The sequence below is a fragment of the Copidosoma floridanum genome, unplaced genomic scaffold (assembly GCF_036245765.1).
Source record: "Copidosoma floridanum isolate Cflo_tuat_1 unplaced genomic scaffold, Cflo_Japanese_pri ptg000020l, whole genome shotgun sequence".
In the NCBI taxonomy this organism is placed as follows: Eukaryota; Metazoa; Arthropoda; class Insecta; order Hymenoptera; family Encyrtidae; genus Copidosoma; species Copidosoma floridanum.
In genome coordinates this window covers 3406621-3427039 of record NW_028321897.1, presented here as the reverse complement: position 1 = coordinate 3427039, position 20419 = coordinate 3406621, and the positions used below count along the sequence as shown (strand labels likewise).

Sequence of the window (20419 nt, the reverse complement as noted above, 5' to 3'; positions counted from 1 at the left end):
CCCATTATTCTTTCTGCTGGCACAGAAAAAGTGATACTGTTAACTGCTACACGCCTAAAATTTCAGTGTTTTAATGATATTTGTTGAAAAATAATATGTACTATCTATAGTTAATTTGGATTAGTGTGGTATTTTTAATAGTATTTTAATAGCTGTTTGCTGTGCGTATGCAGTTTGGTAACGTTTAAGACGACACTGGTCTAACAAACGCTAATAAACTTGTACCGTGAAAAAACTTTATTTAAATGAAGCAGTAAATAAACGTCGAACAAGTTATGTAAGAAATCATAATTTTTAACACTTTATGATTAAAAATATTTTTCATTACTTCCGGTCGTGAGGCTAAGCAATCTGCCGTATCTTCGCGGCAGAATAGAGAATGGTTTGGAACTTTAACTTTTCAACTGCTGGAGTGGATAGTAGTTTTTGGTGGTACACATTGCATCATATCTACAGGGCTATACTAATATGTAAGAAACTAGCTGGGCAGTATATGTTTCAGTCTGTGAGGACAAGAGAGATGGACGAGCAAAACTGACCTCTATTTTTCTCTCATGAATTTAACTCCATTCTTCTCGACCAGTTTATTCCATATAATTCAAGATTTATAGTGATAATTTATTTTAAAAATGCTTTTAATTACGCAATCATAATGCCTATTTTTACTGTTATACACATTTTTATGCTTCATAATGCCTTGTATTTGTGTAAAATTTGAAAATAAAACAGCTCGTTTTGTATGATTGTAACGTACCCTTCTCGCTTCTACCATGCAGCTATTGAAACTTCCTGCCTAATGATTGCTCTATAGGTGGTACTTAACTATAGTATATACTGGCTTCATCTTCCTCTCATATGAAAACTGTCCGAATGCAAGCCATAAAATTCGATATTATGTTCCATATAAAAGCTACCTACAAAATTTGAGCTTATTTAGATCATAATTTCTTGAATTAATCGAAAAACTTGATTTCATGTAGACGCACATAAACATGTATATACATTATGTGACTAACTTGGATCACCCAATTACTCTTATACAAAGTTAAAAATTTGTTTTACCTTGGATGGTTTGTAAGTGATTACATACTTTGCCGTAACAAAAATATAATGAAGCTACCCCCATTCATTAATCTTATGTAAAGAAACGGCTAAGAAAAATAAAAGTGTTTCTTTCTAAACTAAAAACTTGTTATTAATGACCAATGAGAATATTTTGTCATGTAAACAATTTTTACCATTGGTTTTTTTTTTTTTTTTTTTTTTTCATTGTCGTACATTAAAAATTATAGATTTCATTAACGAAGCAGCAAAGTCGAATTAACTTATCTGTCCATACAGCGTCGCAGAAAGAGGGGGGAGCGGCAGAGGCATATGCATAACGGAGAGTCGTAATCGGTCTCCTTCATTCTCTTATTCTCTTACGATTTGTGGTGAAGCTTTTTCGTAATGTGACATTTTTTTCTTACTTTAGGCGTTTTTTTAACATTTAGACGTTTAGTGCGCCCTCAGTAGGAAAAATGGGGTTCGAACCTGATGTACATCTAACCAGAGCAACCACCTTCATGTCTGGTGCTTGCCCTGGCAACATGCTCCAGCAGGTACAAAAACTACCATTCTTGGCTAGTTCTACGCGCCGAACCCGGCATAAGGAACTTCATTCCAAAAAGAATTATGTTGTCATGGTTTTTATCACTTATAACAGGTACTATAACTATTATTTAGGCCAAAAACGCGATGTTCACTTGTGGTATATCACTTACCAACTCATCCAATTTTGAGCTCAAGTCTCGCAAGGTGTTTTCTATTGAAATATAATGACGTTCTTCACTTGATGGTGGTGCTTCTTTGGTATCGGCTAGTTTCGAGACGGCTTCATAGGCATTGTACAAATATCCGAAACCTTCTAATATTGCACTAATTTGGGCATTTGCACAAGAAAAGACTAAGCTCGAGCATAGAAAGGGCAAAAGTAGTGCTGTGGCCCTCATTTTTAATATTAAGTGATAAAATACCTAGATTAGGGTTAAGAAAATTTTAGTGCTTTATAAACATGTTGTATTGGTAAACATAAGAAATCGTCAAAGAAAAACTTTTGTTCATGTGTATTTTTTAATCCATTGATTGTATCTAAATTTAAATATCTTTTTCTTTTTTACATTTATTAATCAATCGTATTTTTAACTAAACGACAGTTGATTTCGTCATGACTGTGATGAAACAAAAAGTAATAATGTCTCATTATACACAGTAAATAATAAATTTCAGATTTAACTGTCATATTCTTTGATACGTAACGTCATCTTTAGGTATAATCAACAGTCACTGGGTAAACATAATTATATTCTTTTTCTCACTCATAGAAGTTATCTCAATGTTTTTGTACTTCTATAATGAAACTTGGGTGTTAATTAGAATGTATTAAATTGGCTAGATGGATAATTATCAAAAAAAATATTAGATACAAAAGTTTTGTTTTATCGCGTAGAGATGATAAATTAAATAAGTGATGAATATCAAAGTTTAGGGGTGAAAGATTTCTGAGGTCAGAGTGTCGTGAATCAGTGTTTTGAGTTTAGAAAACTTTGACGTGCTTTACATCATAAATTCCTTGTGCTCTGAAGTCATAAAACTCCCACTTCTAAACTTTGACCGTCTTGATTTTAGTAAGTGCTTAAGAAGTACCATTTTTAGACACTGATGGAACAGGTTTACCGTGTGTAAACAAAGTTTAAGTGAATTGTTACTTAGGGCTGGAATGAATACCTAATACATATTTTTTATGTCTTGCATTGGAGATGCTTCAAATTGAAAGAGCATTAATGTTTTGTAAGTGTCTTAGAGTATTGTTTCACTGAAACTAAGTGTACATCTGATCACTGATATTCAAGTAAAAATTCTTTAGTATTATTAAACCTCAGACTTCTTTCGACAAGTAACGACGATAATCTTCTTTTTAATCATTAAGCTCAAATCAATCAAAAATAAGTAGTCTACAGCTGAAACTAAGCGAAGCTTAATGTGTATTTAATTATCGACACTCACCGGTGGGTAGGAGGGAGATAGACGATTTGTAAATGTGTAGATGAGGCATCGTTGGTTTCTAAAATACACGCATTGAACTAACCGACGCAGTGGTGCAGTTCCGTCAATCAGTGGAGTTAAGCAGCATAGGCCGCGATGAGCACTTGGATGGGTGACCGTTCTAGGGTACCATCGTTTCGTCTGTACTCTTAAGGTGGTTCTTCACGATGGTGCCGTATCAAAGCGACAAGGGACCCTGTGGTTTTCTAATTTTCGATTAGCTTATTATTTGCAACATAAAATATGTTTTACTGGCACTTGACTATAATATCATTGCATTTACGTACAAATAAACAAGCTAATAAAGTCAGAGTAAGAGTTATAAAAAAATTTTTTTTTGATGCAAGGTTCTGAAAATGGCATGTACGCTCCTGCTCAAGCAGACGTTGCCGCAGTTTACACGGCAGACATTTCGTTTACGATTAAATATCGTATACTAATTCCCTGATCAGCCCAAACTTTTGTTATATTATTAGAAAGCTGAAAAGTTCTTCTTTCACTACAAACTGTTTCTATTACGATCTTAAGTCTACTTTACGAGATATTATATGATATCGTAGTATGGAAAAGTAACCTACATAAGAATACATGTTAAAAGTGCATTTTTTGACTGACTTGTTTTCAAAAATTTGCCTGATAAAGGGACTTAAAATTTTAAGAGAAGATGCCTTATAACTTTAATAACAATCTCTTCAAGTTTCCCTGTAAGTTTAAGTAAATGGGTTAGGTGAAGAACCACCTTAACTTCAAGGGTCGATTAACTGTCTCTCTGTGGCCGTGGGACATTGCGATCAGGAGGTGAATAGGAGTTACTCCTGGTGTCTATACGTAGACATCTAGTCGGTAACTCCTGTTCACCTTGTGTTTTTTTTTTGTTGTTTTTTTTTGTTTTCTTTTTATTTTTTTTTTGTTCCTTTTTTTAAGAGATCGTTTGTCAATTGTTGTGATTCTTACAAATATCAAATAAAGCTCTAAACATACAAATCAATAGTCAAAAAGTACATATTTATTACCACGTATGGTACAACTAGTTGTAAGAAGAAAAAAAGGTGTGACGTTAGCCGTGGTTAGTTACATCATGGTACACAGCCATTTTTTTATCAAGAAAAACAGTCCTTATTCTCCTACTGTTGTTGAATTTGCGGAAAATCTTTACAATCTCTTGGTTGAGTGAATGCACGTTCACAAAATTAATAAAATAGAAAAACGTTCTTACCTAAATATGATAAACTGATCGTTGTGGAGTTACGACACAGCAATTTTTTCCGTAGGCCATAAATGGTTTCTATATCTCGAAAAAAATAAGTTTTTGTTCTAATCGTATCATATTAACATTTTATCTATTGTTTACCAATTTTTGTGTTAAATAAGGGGTATAATTTATTGTTCTTATTAAAGTCTAGAAGTGATTGCTCCTTTTTAATGTTTCATGTTGTGGTGTATGAAGTTTAACTTCACAATTATGAGATAACTTTTTATTTAATATTTTTTATCATTTACTTCCAGGAATGTTTACTTGAGTAACTATTGGTCAACATTTCGTGTTCTATAAGATCTTCTTTTATTCAAAACATCACAACTGCAAAAAAGTTGTAAATTATGCCTACTTTTATTAAACAGACTCAGATAAAAGTCCCCCCCTAAAATTGATTTACAAATACAAGCGTATTAAGTCAACGTCTTTCCACATACTACAATCATCTTGATACTAAACTGATGTTCAGCAAGCGATTGGATGGGCCCCGCTCATCCATCATTGACAACCAAAGCTGCTCTTTCGGATTCTCGCCTTCCATCAAATTTACATTTGAGCTTTCCTCCAAAGTAACACATTCGTACACCGACCACCGTTGGTATCGCTCCCGTTTTTATTTTACTTTATTTTTTTCCTATATCCTTCCAGTGACCTGTTTACAAGCGAAAGCTCAAAAACACACAACCTACACGACGTACACTATGTTACAGAGCACCAAGCGCATAGCGGCTTTTAACTTTTGCTCGGGAGAGTAGTATATTGTTGTTCCGGAGGGATACCAAGCGGCAACGGTGATCCTTCGAAGGAAGAGGACGCGCGAAAGTAATCGGTGTGATGAAAAATTTTTCCGAGTTTTATGATGTCCCGGAAAAGTTTAGAATGGAATTCGATTTGGGGACAGGACTCGCGCTGCTCCCGGGAAAACGATGTTGAAGTCATGAGAAAATTTTTTCCTGTTTTTGCTTAGGTTCATGAAACAGCCGATAGCTGATAAAGCGGAATCGTAAAGTTTTGATCGCTTTCTGAACTCCCACTTTGGCTTTATGGAGTTACTTCGATTGTTCACAGAAGGTTTTAAACTATGCTGGATAATATATACAACAACGAAATTGCTTCCTTACGTATTGATGTACGACTTTTCAATTTTTATAAAAAAAATATGCTGTTTGAATACTCCACTTTAAAAAATCGTCGTTCACCAAAGCTGTATTAAATTGTCAAATCTAAGTCTTAATATACATACTCTTATAATTTTAATACTTAATTCCCTTAAAATTTTCTTGGAAACTGGTTTGACATTGTTCAGCTACAGGAAGAAAAAAATATCTTCGGACAGTGTAATAAATAAAGTTATTCAAAATAGTGGATGGTACTCAAGAGCCTTAAAATAGTAACCGATAAAATTTTTTATGTCCACAATGGCCATAATAATAAGAATAGATTAACTTATAGTTATGTTGTAGCCATTAAATTATTGAATAATAAAGTTTCTTTCAAGAAAAATAAAAATCCTACAATAACAGTAACGGTTTAAAAAAGAAAGTTTAAATCAAAATGTTATTGATAACTGGGTTTATTGATAAAAATTAAAAACTTTTGCTTAGTTTCACAGTTTATTTGTTACATAAAGTAAGTGAAATATAAACGTGTATGATAATTTAATGAACAATAAGTTTAAGAGTCTTTATTTTGGTAATTTTGTTAAGACTTGGTTAAGTTTCAAAAAATTAATGGTGTTAAAGTATTATACATTCACATAAAAATTAGACAGTTAATTTTAATTAAGTACCAACTTTTTTCGAAAATCATTAACTATATTTCAGTCAACACAACTAATCGTAATCAGTTAGCAAATTCACTTACAGATGTTCTAATATAGAAAGATCATTTTTTGCATAAAAAAAAGCATAAGTTTTTTCCAACAATCATATGTATTGCCGAAGCAAACATTTTTTCTTATTAAACAAAAATCAATTTCTGTTTAAAACAAGCGCATTTGTACTATTGTATTATTAGAAATAATTATTTTTATGGTGATAAAAAATAGGCACTCCTGGAGCAACTTGATAGCGAGATTTTGTGACCTACTACACTTGGACTTAATCTTTGCCAACCTTTAGTCGTCTTATGATTGCATTCATCCTATTCTTCCTTGCAGACGCGATCTTATACCAGACAATAGCCTTAAAGCGACCGGCCATGTGCTCGAACGCCTCTTGTCTCAAGCAAATCGTTCCGGAAGTAGAGCTTCGGAAAACCAGAAAAATCGGGCTACTGCGCTCGTCAGCCATGAGCTCCACGGTCAGATTCGGGCTGTTGTAGATTATTTTTGGTGTCTTCGAGGCGAAGCTTTGGATGATCGCCTCCTGCTGCGTCCTTAGCTCTGCCAGGCAATCTGTATTCAGCGTGATGGAACCAAGTCTGACAGAGAACTTCAGGAGACCATCACTGGTGACCTTGTCCTTACAGATGAACCAAACATCGTTATTCAGATGGGCTTTAAAGTATTTCTCGGGAACGTACTTTTTTTTTAAGTTATTCAACAGCACCAATTTTCGTAACGGAGACATTTTGGAAAAAGCTAACTTTGTGACTCGGCACTTGGGGGCTAACTGATCGTTGATCTATAGATAAACTGTGGTTATTGTTTGTTCTGAGCAATTTCTCCCGAGAAAGCTGGAAGGTATAATAATGTGTGTAACGCTTGTGCACGTCCTCCTAGATGATTGTTGGGGCTGTGTTAGTTTTTCAGTTACGTAGCTAATCAGCTCCAAAGATAATTACTTACTAGATAAGTGACGAAGCTACGCCACATTTCATGTACACCCAAGTATAAATGATTCTTTCGAGGTATATGCCCTGAATGGCAACATCGCACATTACTTTTTCTTGGGTGACCAGAGATGGCGTTAGCTCTAAATGGCAGCCAGACTTCTGTTATAAAAGAGTAAAAGAGAGAGAGAGAGAGCAGAGCTATGAAACGCGCGAGAGTGTTTACATTTTTAAACTAGTCTTCTGCTAGCACTATCAATACAGCATAGTGACAGTTCATAAAAGCCTCTTTAGTCATAATTCTCTAGACATCTCTCAACGTTGGCTTTTCAGATAAGTAGCTGTCAATAATTAATTTACCTTAATAAAGTGCATGGAAAATAAGTAAGTGATTAGATGCTTTGTGTGTATATATTTGATGTGTTACAGGGTGACATGTCTTAGGTGAATCACGAGCCTGCATTGGTATTCAGAAGCTTCGTAGGGGACTTTGATTCTGTGCGTCCAACAAAGAACTTGAAGAAGAAGCTATTGCCAAATAACAAGCTAGCTATTAAACATAAAATTCAAATACAGCTGGTGAAATCAGCTCGTATTAACATGTGATTTTCTTGCCTGGATACAGTGGACAAATGCTTATGAACGGCATGAAGGGTCTTTTTTCCAACACTTGAGAAGGCTTTGGAAACTTTGGTCAGCCTTATCACAACCAGTTGTATTGTAAAATGGAGACTTAAGTGCCTGGGGAACGCCAAGAAAAGCCAGCTACGAGGACCACTACCAGCACCGTAGCAGAGATAGTTATATTTCTAGTATTGGAGGTTATCCATTAGTAAAAAATAATGTGTTATGATGATTTGCTGCAGTAATTAGAAAAATTTGCTTATAACAAAATATAAATAACCGCGTACGACAAAATATTGTATAACTCCACTACTATGTAGGTGCAGAGACAGGAGCAGCCTCAGCCCACTTCATCGCAATAACAACCAACCCGCTGCCGTTTCGGCTTTTTTGCCGGAAATTGAGCCTAAAGATCCCCGCAAGATAACATGGGCTAGCGTAGCCAGCCAGCCGGCACAATCTGTATCCTCTACCCAAGGCCTTAAAAGGAAAACTGGTGTCACCCCACCAACGATAATACCTGGCAAGCATAACATGGACATTGTTACTCGGGGTGAGGGTAAATCCTCCATGCCACCACCAAAGGCTCCACCGCCACCCTCACCACTTACGCTACAACCAGCTATGCCATCAACCCAACTACCCGCATCCACTGCTGTTGAGAGACAACTGCCATAGAAGGGATGTCAGCGTCTGGCCCACCATCAGGAAACAGAATTCATGAAATAAGTCATACAATTAATTCCTTTTTTCACATAAATTTGGGTCAAGTGACTTGATTCTTATTGGTTTTATATGTATTTGTATTTTATTCCAGATTTTAAATTTGTGATACGTAACTCGTGTAGCTCGCAGGAACACGATACGTCCTACTGTTGTGCGCAAGGTTTTAGTGCTGCCAGAAATGTGTGCAAATAAATTCAAGTGATACTTTCAACTAACAAAAAATTCCAAATAAATTTGTCAAATTGTAAGCAGGACTTATAATATTGTACGCTGACACTGATTTCAAAGTTTCCTTCGATATTATAAGCAAATAACTATGAAAATATTAATTAATACGTTTTTATTTATGTTTGTTATTTTTTTGTCGAAGGAATTTGAGTCACTAAAATAAACAGGCTGATGAATAATAATTACAGCATTTATTTTTTAAATACATAGTGGTAACTGATGCATAAAGACAAGCAATTTTTAAACATAATTTGGTTGGAAAAAAATGGAAAATTAAAGTGAAAGGTGAAAAAACAGAAACGATTCAAGCATATGGGTATTAAAATATTTTTAATAATTAATATTACTTTAACACTTATAGTTTTGGTTCAATTGCATCAAAATCGCTCAATAAATATTTTTCAAGTTTAGTTTGGCTCCTATGTGTTCGAAATCCGAATGCCAGGTCACTTTTCAATCGGTTGTAGTCTTCTTTTAGCTTATAATATGCTTTGGTGACAAAGTTCCCTGCAATCAGAGAATAAATAGTTGGTAATACGATGACTAATACACTTTGTTTGTAGAATTAAAAAAAAATTTATAATTTTCATAACAATGTATACTTACTTGTAACAATCATATCTCCAAAGCACCCAGCAAAACTTGCAGAGTTGCAGTGGTAAACCACGGCTTCCCACACGCTGTCAACTACGTCTTTTGTGAGATCTTCTTTTCTGAGACCCCCATAGTCACTGTTGAGCTTGTCGATCTCATCTTTTACCAATCTTGGTATATAATTTTTAATATTTAAAATATGCTGCTCGTTGAGACCTTGCTGACATATTTCGATTTCAAAATGCTCCATCTGTAACATTCAATTCATTATGAACTTTTTTTTTTTTACACTTTCTCGTGGTAAGATGAAATGAATAACTCGAATACTATTGATTTCTGCGGCTCAGTAATAGCAAACTGGCAATGTAAGAAGTTGTTGGCACTGGAAGATATTCCTCACAACAAAAAAACAACAGCCCAATGAGTGTTACAGTTAATAAATGGTAGGGATGAACATGTTTGTGCAGGATTGCTGAAAGCAGGCAGTTTGCACCGGTTTGCGAATTTGGTACTATAGCTATAACGGCAAATAGCACAAAGCTGCTGGATACAGTATTAATATTAGAAAATTATTTTTAGGAGTAGATTCAAGCATCTGGTTTTTATTAAAATTGTATTGATTTTTAAATGGCAGTTAGGCCTACAGATGTTAACTTAGAGCGTATGAGGGCGTTATGGGAAAGAGGGATGGATTTGGATGAAATCTGTAAAATCTGTCATTGTTGTCGAAAAACAGCTTCAAAATGGACATTTAGATTCGAGATGGAAGAAGAAATTGAAGGATTTAAGGCACAAGATGAGCGGCACTATGAGTTCATTTAAGTATTGGTGAAAAGAAATATTGTTGCTGAGAGTATTAATTGTGTTCGTTTTAATTATACCTTGATATCTGTTAATAGTTAATGGATCGATTCGAAAAATGACCGATGAAGATATTGCTGCAGTTGTTGAGGAAATGACTTTACACCCTTTTGAGCCTTTGAAGCACCTAACAGAAACCTTGGATCTGGACGTCACTTACCAGACTTTAAGAGCCAATGTTTCGGATAGGACAGAACTGAAATGCTTCAAGGCTGCAAAAAAAACGGGTTTGTCAGAAAGGCATAAGGCAGCTAGATTGTAATTTGCAAATAATTATCACCATCTTACTATAGAACAATGGATGAACACCGTCTTCGTTGATGAGAAGGTTTTTTCAACAGATAAGGATGGACGATATACTGTCTGGAGACCTCCAAGTGCCCGCTACTTACCTGAGTACGTAATTCCAATTTACCACAGCGGTCGAGTAAACGAAGCGTATTGGGGATGGTGCACTGGTCATAGTGCTGGTGATATCATCGAGGTCGGCCGGCGTATGAATGCCGCACGATACGTCCAGATCTTGGAACATTTTCTTGTGGAATCGGTAGCAACACTTTTTCCAAACGAGGAAGTTATACGAGTTGTTGAAGATAACAGCGCAGTTCATACAGCAAGGATTGTTCAAGAATGGTATAATGCTCATCCACGTTTTCAACGGTTACCTTGGCCGGCGCGCTCGCCAGACTTAAATATTATTGAAAACGTATGGTCTGAAATGGTCAGAGATTGGCACCCTGGTATGATACAAAATGCTGACACCCTACATGAAACAGTTACTCGAGAATGGGATGATCTCATGGCTAAACCCCAGTACTTTGAAAAATTGGTACACTCTATGCCAGCTCGCTTAGAGAAATTGATTGAAGCTGATGGTGGTTATATTAATTATTAAAAATATTTTAATACCCATATGCTTAAATCGTTTCTGTTTTTTCACCTTTCACTTTAATTTTCCATTTTTTTCCAACCAAATTATGTTTAAAAATTGCTTGTCTTTATGCATCAGTTACCACTATGTATTTAAAAAATAAATGCTGTAATTATTATTCATCAGCCTGTTTATTTTAGTTACTCAAGTTCCTTCGACAAAAAAATAACAAACATAAATAAAAACGTATTAATTAATATTTTCATAGTTATTTGCTTATAATATCGGAGGAAACTTTGAAATCAGTGTCAGCATACAATATTATAAGTCCTGCTTACAATTTGACAAATTTATTTGGAATTTTTTGTTAGTTAAAAGTATCACTTGAATTTATTTGCACACATTTCTGGCAGCACTAAAACCTTGCGCACAACAGTAGGACGTATCGTGTTCCTGCGAGCTACACGAGTTACGTATCACAAATTTAAAATCTGGAATAAAATACAAATACATATAAAACCAATAAGAATCAAGTCACTTGACCCAAATTTATGTGAAAAAAGGAATTAATTGTATAACTTATTTCATGAATTCTGTTTCCTGATGGTGGGCCAGACGCTGACATCCCTTCTATGGCAGTTGTCTCTCAACAGCAGTGGATGCGGGTAGTTGGGTTGATGGCATAGCTGGTTGTAGCGTAAGTGGTGAGGGTGGCGGTGGAGCCTTTGGTGGTGGCATGGAGGATTTACCCTCACCCCGAGTAACAATGTCCATGTTATGCTTGCCAGGTATTATCGTTGGTGGGGTGACACCAGTTTTCCTTTTAAGGCCTTGGGTAGAGGATACAGATTGTGCCGGCTGGCTGGCTACGCTAGCCCATGTTATCTTGCGGGGATCTTTAGGCTCAATTTCCGGCAAAAAAGCCGAAACGGCAGCGGGTTGGTTGTTATTGCGATGAAGTGGGCTGAGGCTGCTCCTGTCTCTGCACCTACATAGTAGTGGAGTTATACAATATTTTGTCGTACGCGGTTATTTATATTTTGTTATAAGCAAATTTTTCTAATTACTGCAGCAAATCATCATAACACATTATTTTTTACTAATGGATAACCTCCAATACTAGAAATATAACTATCTCTGCTACGGTGCTGGTAGTGGTCCTCGTAGCTGGCTTTTCTTGGCGTTCCCCAGGCACTTAAGTCTCCATTTTACAATACAACTGGTTGTGATAAGGCTGACCAAAGTTTCCAAAGCCTTCTCAAGTGTTGGAAAAAAGACCCTTCATGCCGTTCATAAGCATTTGTCCACTGTATCCAGGCAAGAAAATTACATGTTAATACGAGCTGATTTCACCAGCTGTATTTGAATTTTATGTTTAATAGCTAGCTTGTTATTGGCAATAGCTTCTTCTTCAAGTTCTTTGTTGGACGCACATAATCAAAGTCCCCTACGAAGCTTCTGAATACCAATGCAGGCTCGTGATTCACCTAAGACATGTCACCCTGTAACACATCAAATATATACACACAAAGCATCTAATCACTTACTTATTTTCCATGCACTTTATTAAGGTAAATCAATTATTGACAGCTACTTATCTGAAAAGCCAACGTTGAGAGATGTCTAGAGAATTATGACTAAAGAGGCTTTTATGAACTGTCACTATGCTGTATTGATAGTGCTAGCAGAAGACTAGTTTAAAAATGTAAACACTCTCGCGCGTTTCATAGCTCTGCTCTCTCTCTCTCTCTCTCTCTCTTTTACTCTTTTATAACAGAAGTCTGGCTGCCATTTAGAGCTAACGCCATCTCTGGTCACCCAAGAAAAAGTAATGTGCGATGTTGCCATTCAGGGCATATACCTCGAAAGAATCATTTATACTTGGGTGTACATGAAATGTGGCGTAGCTTCGTCACTTATCTAGTAAGTAATTATCTTTGGAGCTGATTAGCTACGTAACTGAAAAACTAACACAGCCCCAACAATCATCTAGGAGGACGTGCACAAGCGTTACACACATTATTATACCTTCCAGCTTTCTCGGGAGAAATTGCTCAGAACAAACAATAACCACAGTTTATCTATAGATCAACGATCAGTTAGCCCCCAAGTGCCGAGTCACAAAGTAAGCTTTTTCCAAAATGTCTCCGTTACGAAAATTGGTGCTGTTGAATAACTTAAAAAAAAAGTACGTTCCCGAGAAATACTTTAAAACCCATCTGAATAACGATGTTTGGTTCATCTGTGAGGACAAGGTCACCAGTGATGGTCTCCTGAAGTTCTCTGTCAGACTTGGTTCCATCACGCTGAATACAGATTGCCTGGCAGAGCTAAGGACGCAGCAGGAGGCGATCATCCAAAGCTTCGCCTCGAAGACACCAAAAATAATCTACAACAGCCCGAATCTGACCGTGGAGCTCATGGCTGACGAGCGCAGTAGCCCGATTTTTCTGGTTTTCCGAAGCTCTACTTCCGGAACGATTTGCTTGAGACAAGAGGCGTTCGAGCACATGGCCGGTCGCTTTAAGGCTATTGTCTGGTATAAGATCGCGTCTGCAAGGAAGAATAGGATGAATGCAATCATAAGACGACTAAAGGTTGGCAAAGATTAAGTCCAAGTGTAGTAGGTCACAAAATCTCGCTATCAAGTTGCTCCAGGAGTGCCTATTTTTTATCACCATAAAGATAATTATTTCTAATAATACAATAGTACAAATGCGCTTGTTTTAAACAGAAATTGATTTTTGTTTAATAAGAAAAAATGTTTGCTTCGGCAATACGTATAATTGTTGGAAAAAGCTTATGCTTTTTTTTATGCAAAAAATGATCTATCTATATTAGAACATCTGTAAGTGAATTTGCTAACTGATTACGATTAGTTGTGTTGACTGAAATATAGTTAATGATTTTCGAAAAAAGTTGGTACTTAATTAAAATTAACTGTCTAATTTTTATGTGAATGTATAATACTTTAACACCATTAATTTTTTGAAACTTAACCAAGTCTTAACAAAATTACCAAAATAAAGACTCTTAAACTTATTGTTCATTAAATTATCATACACGTTTATATTTCACTTACTTTATGTAACAAATAAACTGTGAAACTAAGCAAAAGTTTTTAATTTTTATCAATAAACCCAGTTATCAATAACATTTTGATTTAAACTTTCTTTTTCAAACCGTTACTGTTATTGTAGGATTTTTATTTTTCTTGAAAGGAACTTTATTATTCAATAATTTAATGGCTACAACATAACTATAAGTTAATCTATTCTTATTATTATGGCCATTGTGGACATAAAAAATTTTATCGGTTACTATTTTAAGGCTCTTGAGTACCATCCACTATTTTGAATAACTTTATTTATTACACTGTCCGAAGATATTTTTTTCTTTCTGTAGCTGAACAATGTCAAACCAGTTTGCAAGAAAATTTTAAGGGAATTAAGTATTAAAATTATAAGAGTATGTATATTAAGACTTAGATTTGACAATTTAATACAGCTTTGGTGAACGACGATTTTTTAAAGTGGAGTATTCAAACAGCATATTTTTTTTATAAAAATTGAAAAGTCGTACATCAATACGTAAGGAAGCAATTTCGTTGTTGTATATATTATCCAGCATAGTTTAAAACCTTTTGTGAACAATCGAAGTAACTCCATAAAGCCAAAGTGGGAGTTCAGAAAGCGATCAAAACTTTACGATTCCGCTTTATCAGCTATCGGCTGTTTCATGAACCTAAGCAAAAACAGGAAAAAATTTTCTCATGACTTCAACATCGTTTTCCCGGGAGCAGCGCGAGTCCTGTCCCCAAATCGAATTCCATTCTAAACTTTTCCGGGACATCATAAAACTCGGAAAAATTTTTCATCACACCGATTACTTTCGCGCGTCCTCTTCCTTCGAAGGATCACCGTTGCCGCTTGGTATCCCTCCGGAACAACAATATACTACTCTCCCGAGCAAAAGTTAAAAGCCGCTATGCGCTTGGTGCTCTGTAACATAGTGTACGTCGTGTAGGTTGTGTGTTTTTGAGCTTTCGCTTGTAAACAGGTCACTGGAAGGATATAGGAAAAAAATAAAGTAAAATAAAAACGGGAGCGATACCAACGGTGGTCGGTGTACGAATGTGTTACTTTGGAGGAAAGCTCAAATGTAAATTTGATGGAAGGCGAGAATCCGAAAGAGCAGCTTTGGTTGTCAATGATGGATGAGCGGGGCCCATCCAATCGCTTGCTGAACATCAGTTTAGTATCAAGATGATTGTAGTATGTGGAAAGACGTTGACTTAATACGCTTGTATTTGTAAATCAATTTTAGGGGGGGACTTTTATCTGAGTCTGTTTAATAGAAGTAGGCATAATTTACAACTTTTTTGCAGTTGTGATGTTTTGAACAAAAGAAGATCTTATAGAACACGAAATGTTGACCAATAGTTACTCAAGTAAACATTCCTGGAAGTAAATGATAAAAAATATTAAATAAAAAGTTATCTCATAATTGTGAAGTTAAACTTCATACACCACAACATGAAACATTAAAAAGGAGCAATCACTTCTAGACTTTAATAAGAACAATAAATTGTACCCCTTATTTAACACAAAAATTGGTAAACAATAGATAAAATGTTAATATGATACGATTAGAACAAAAAGTTATTTTTTTCGAGATATAGAAACCATTTATGGCCTACGGAAAAAATTGCTGTGTTGTAACTCCACAACGATCAGTTTATCATATTTAGGTAAGAACGTTTTTCTATTTTATTAATTTTGTGAACGTGCATTTACTCAACCAAGAGATTGTAAAGATTTTCCGCAAATTCAACAACAGTAGGAGAATAAGGACTGTTTTTCTTGATAAAAAAATGGCTGTGTACCATGATGTAACTAACCACGGCTAACGTCACACCTTTTTTTCTTCTTACAACTAGTTGTACCATACGTGGTAATAAATATGTACTTTTTGACTATTGATTTGTATGTTTAGAGCTCTATTTGATATTTGTAAGAATCACAACAATTGACAAACGATCTCTTAAAAAAAGGAACAAAAAAAAAATAAAAAGAAAACAAAAAAAAACAACAAAAAAAAAACAAAAGGTGAACAGGAGTTACCGACTAGATGTCTACGTATAGACACCAGGAGTAACTCCTATTCACCTCCTGATCGCAATGTCCCACGGCCACAGAGAGACAGTTAATCGACCCTTGAAGTTAAGGTGGTTCTTCACCTAACCCATTTACTTAAACTTACAGGGAAACTTGAAGAGATTGTTATTAAAGTTATAAGGCATCTTCTCTTAAAATTTTAAGTCCCTTTATCAGGCAAATTTTTGAAAACAAGTCAGTCAAAAAATGCACTTTTAACATGTATTCTTATGTAGGTTACTTTTCCATACTACGGTATCATGTAATATCTCGTAAAGTAGACTTAAGATCGTAATAGAAAAAGTTTGTAGTGAAAGAAGAACTTTTCAGCTTTCTAATAATGTAACAAAAGTTTGGGCTGATCAGGGAATTAGTATACGATATTTAATCGTAAACAAAATGTCTGCCGTGTAAACTGTGGCAACGTCTGCTTGAGCAGGAGCGTACATGCCATTTTCAGAACCTTGCATCAAAAAAAATTTTTTTATAACTCTTACTCTGACTTTATTAGCTTGTTTATTTGTACGTAAATGCAATGATATTATAGTCAAGTGCCAGTAAAACATATTTTATGTTGCAAATAATAAGCTAATCGAAAATTAGAAAACCACAGGGTCCCGTGTCGCTTTGATACGGCACCATCGTGAAGAACCACCTTAAGAGTACAGACGAAACGATGGTACCCTAGAACGGTCACCCATCCAAGTGCTCATCGCGGCCTATGCTGCTTAACTCCACTGATTGACGGAACTGCACCACTGTGTTGGTTAGTTCAATGCGTGTATTTTAGAAACCAACGATGCCTCATCTACACATTTACAAATCGTCTATCTCCCTCCTACCCACCGGTGAGTGTCGATAATTAAATATACATTAAGCTTCGCTTAGTTTCAGCTGTAGACTACTTATTTTTGATTGATTTGAGCTTGATGATTAAAAAGAAGATTATCGTCGTTACTTGTCGAAAGAAGTCTGAGGTTTAATAATACTAAAGAATTTTTACTTGAATATCAGTGATCAGATGTACACTTAGTTTCAGTGAAACAATACTCTAAGACACTTACAAAACATTAATGCTCTTTCAATTTGAAGCATCTCCAATGCAAGACATAAAAAATATGTATTAGGTATTCATTCCAGCCCTAAGTAACAATTCACTTAAACTTTGTTTACACACGGTAAACCTGTTCCATCAGTGTCTAAAAATGGTACTTCCTAAGCACTTACTAAAATGAAGACGGTCAAAGTTTAGAAGTGGGAGTTTTATGACTTCAGAGCACAAGGAATTTATGAAGTTAAGCACGTCAAAGTTTTCTAAACTCAAAACACTGATTCACGACACTCTGACCTCAGAAATCTTTCACCCCTAAACTTTGATATTCATCACTTATTTAATTTATCATCTCTACGCGATAAAACAAAACTTTTGTATCTAATATTTTTTTTTGATAATTATCCATCTAGCCAATTTAATACATTCTAATTAACACCCAAGTTTCATTATAGAAGTACAAAAACATTGAGATAACTTCTATGAGTGAGAAAAAGATCATAATTATGTTTACCCAGTGACTGTTGATTATACCTAAAGATGACGTTACGTATCAAAGAATATGACAGTTAAATCTGAAATTTATTTAAAAATATTTTAATACCCATATGCTTAAATCGTTTCTGTTTTTTCACCTTTCACTTTAATTTTCCATTTTTTTCCAACCAAATTATGTTTAAAAATTGCTTGTCTTTATGCATCAGTTACCACTATGTATTTAAAAAATAAATGCTGTAATTATTATTCATCAGCCTGTTTATTTTAGTTACTCAAGTTCCTTCGACAAAAAAATAACAAACATAAATAAAAACGTATTAATTAATATTTTCATAGTTATTTGCTTATAATATCGGAGGAAACTTTGAAATCAGTGTCAGCATACAATATTATAAGTCCTGCTTACAATTTGACAAATTTATTTGGAATTTTTTGTTAGTTGAAAGTATCACTTGAATTTATTTGCACACATTTCTGGCAGCACTAAAACCTTGCGCACAACAGTAGGACGTATCGTGTTCCTGCGAGCTACACGAGTTACGTATCACAAATTTAAAATCTGGAATAAAATACAAATACATATAAAACCAATAAGAATCAAGTCACTTGACCCAAATTTATGTGAAAAAAGAAATTAATTGTATGACTTATTTCATGAATTCTGTTTCCTGATGGTGGGCCAGACGCTGACATCCCTTCTATGGCAGTTGTCTCTCAACAGCAGTGGATGCGGGTAGTTGAGTTGATGGCATAGCTGGTTGTAGCGTAAGTGGTGAGGGTGGCGGTGGAGCCTTTGGTGGTGGCATGGAGGATTTACCCTCACCCCGAGTAACAATGTCCATGTTATGCTTGCCAGGTATTATCGTTGGTGGGGTGACACCAGTTTTCCTTTTAAGGCCTTGGGTAGAGGATACAGATTGTGCCGGCTGGCTGGCTACGCTAGCCCATGTTATCTTGCGGGGATCTTTAGGCTCAATTTCCGGCAAAAAAGCCGAAACGGCAGCGGGTTGGTTGTTATTGCGATGAAGTGGGCTGAGGCTGCTCCTGTCTCTGCACCTACATAGTAGTGGAGTTATACAATATTTTGTCGTACGCGGTTATTTATATTTTGTTATAAGCAAATTTTTCTAATTACTGCAGCAAATCATCATAACACATTATTTTTTACTAATGGATAACCTCCAATACTAGAAATATAACTATCTCTGCTACGGTGCTGGTAGTGGTCCTCGTAGCTGGCTTTTCTTGGCGTTCCCCAGGCACTTAAGTCTCCATTTTACAATACAACTGGTTGTGATAAGGCTGACCAAAGTTTCCAAAGCCTTCTCAAGTGTTGGAAAAAAGACCCTTCATGCCGTTCATAAGCATTTGTCCACTGTATCCAGGCAAGAAAATCACATGTTAATACGAGCTGATTTCACCAGCTGTATTTGAATTTTATGTTTAATAGCTAGCTTGTTATTGGCAATAGCTTCTTCTTCAAGTTCTTTGTTGGACGCACAGAATCAAAGTCCCCTACAAAGCTTCTGAATACCAATGCAGGCTCGTGATTCACCTAAGACATGTCACCCTGTAACACATCAAATATATACACACAAAGCATCTAATCACTTACTTATTTTCCATGCACTTTATTAAGGTAAATTAATTATTGACAGCTACTTATCTGAAAAGCCAACGTTGAAAGATGTCTAGAGAATTATGACTAAAGAGGCTTTTATGAACTGTCACTATGCTGTATTGATAGTGCTAGCAGAAGACTAGTTTAAAAATGTAAACACTCTCGCGCGTTTCATAGCTCTGCTCTCTCTCTCTCTCTCTCTCTCTCTTTTACTCTTTTATAACAGAAGTCTGGCTGCCATTTAGAGCTAACGCCATCTCTGGTCACCCAAGAAAAAGTAATGTGCGATGTTGCCATTCAGGGCATATACCTCGAAAGAATCATTTATACTTGGGTGTACATGAAATGTGGCGTAGCTTCGTCACTTATCTAGTAAGTAATTATCTTTGGAGCTGATTAGCTACGTAACTGAAAAACTAACACAGCCCCAACAATCATCTAGGAGGACGTGCACAAGCGTTACACACATTATTATACCTTCCAGCTTTCTCGGGAGAAATTGCTCAGAACAAACAATAACCACAGTTTATCTATAGATCAACGATCAGTTAGCCCCCAAGTGCCGAGTCACAAAGTAAGCTTTTTCCAAAATGTCTCCGTTACGAAAATTGGTGCTGTTGAATAACTTAAAAAAAAAGTACGTTCCCGAGAAATACTTTAAAACCCATCTGAATAACGATGTTTGGTTCATCTGTGAGGACAAGGTCACCAGTGATGGTCTCCTGAAGTTCTCTGTCAGACTTGGTTCCATCACGCTGAATACAGATTGCCTGGCAGAGCTAAGGACGCAGCAGGAGGCGATCATCCAAAGCTTCGCCTCGAAGACACCAAAAATAATCTACAACAGCCCGAATCTGACCGTGGAGCTCATGGCTGACGAGCGCAGTAGCCCGATTTTTCTGGTTTTCCGAAGCTCTACTTCCGGAACGATTTGCTTGAGACAAGAGGCGTTCGAGCACATGGCCGGTCGCTTTAAGGCTATTGTCTGGTATAAGATCGCGTCTGCAAGGAAGAATAGGATGAATGCAATCATCAGACGACTAAAGGTTGGCAAAGATTAAGTCCAAGTGTAGTAGGT

General features: G+C 35.8%; 1 protein-coding gene across 1 annotated transcript in view; it reads left to right on the top strand.

The window, feature by feature from the left end:
• The window catches only part of LOC106642172 (adhesion G protein-coupled receptor E3), a 238238-nt gene that overhangs the window by 95369 nt on the left and 122450 nt on the right, over window positions 1-20419 (top strand). The window lies entirely within an intron of this gene.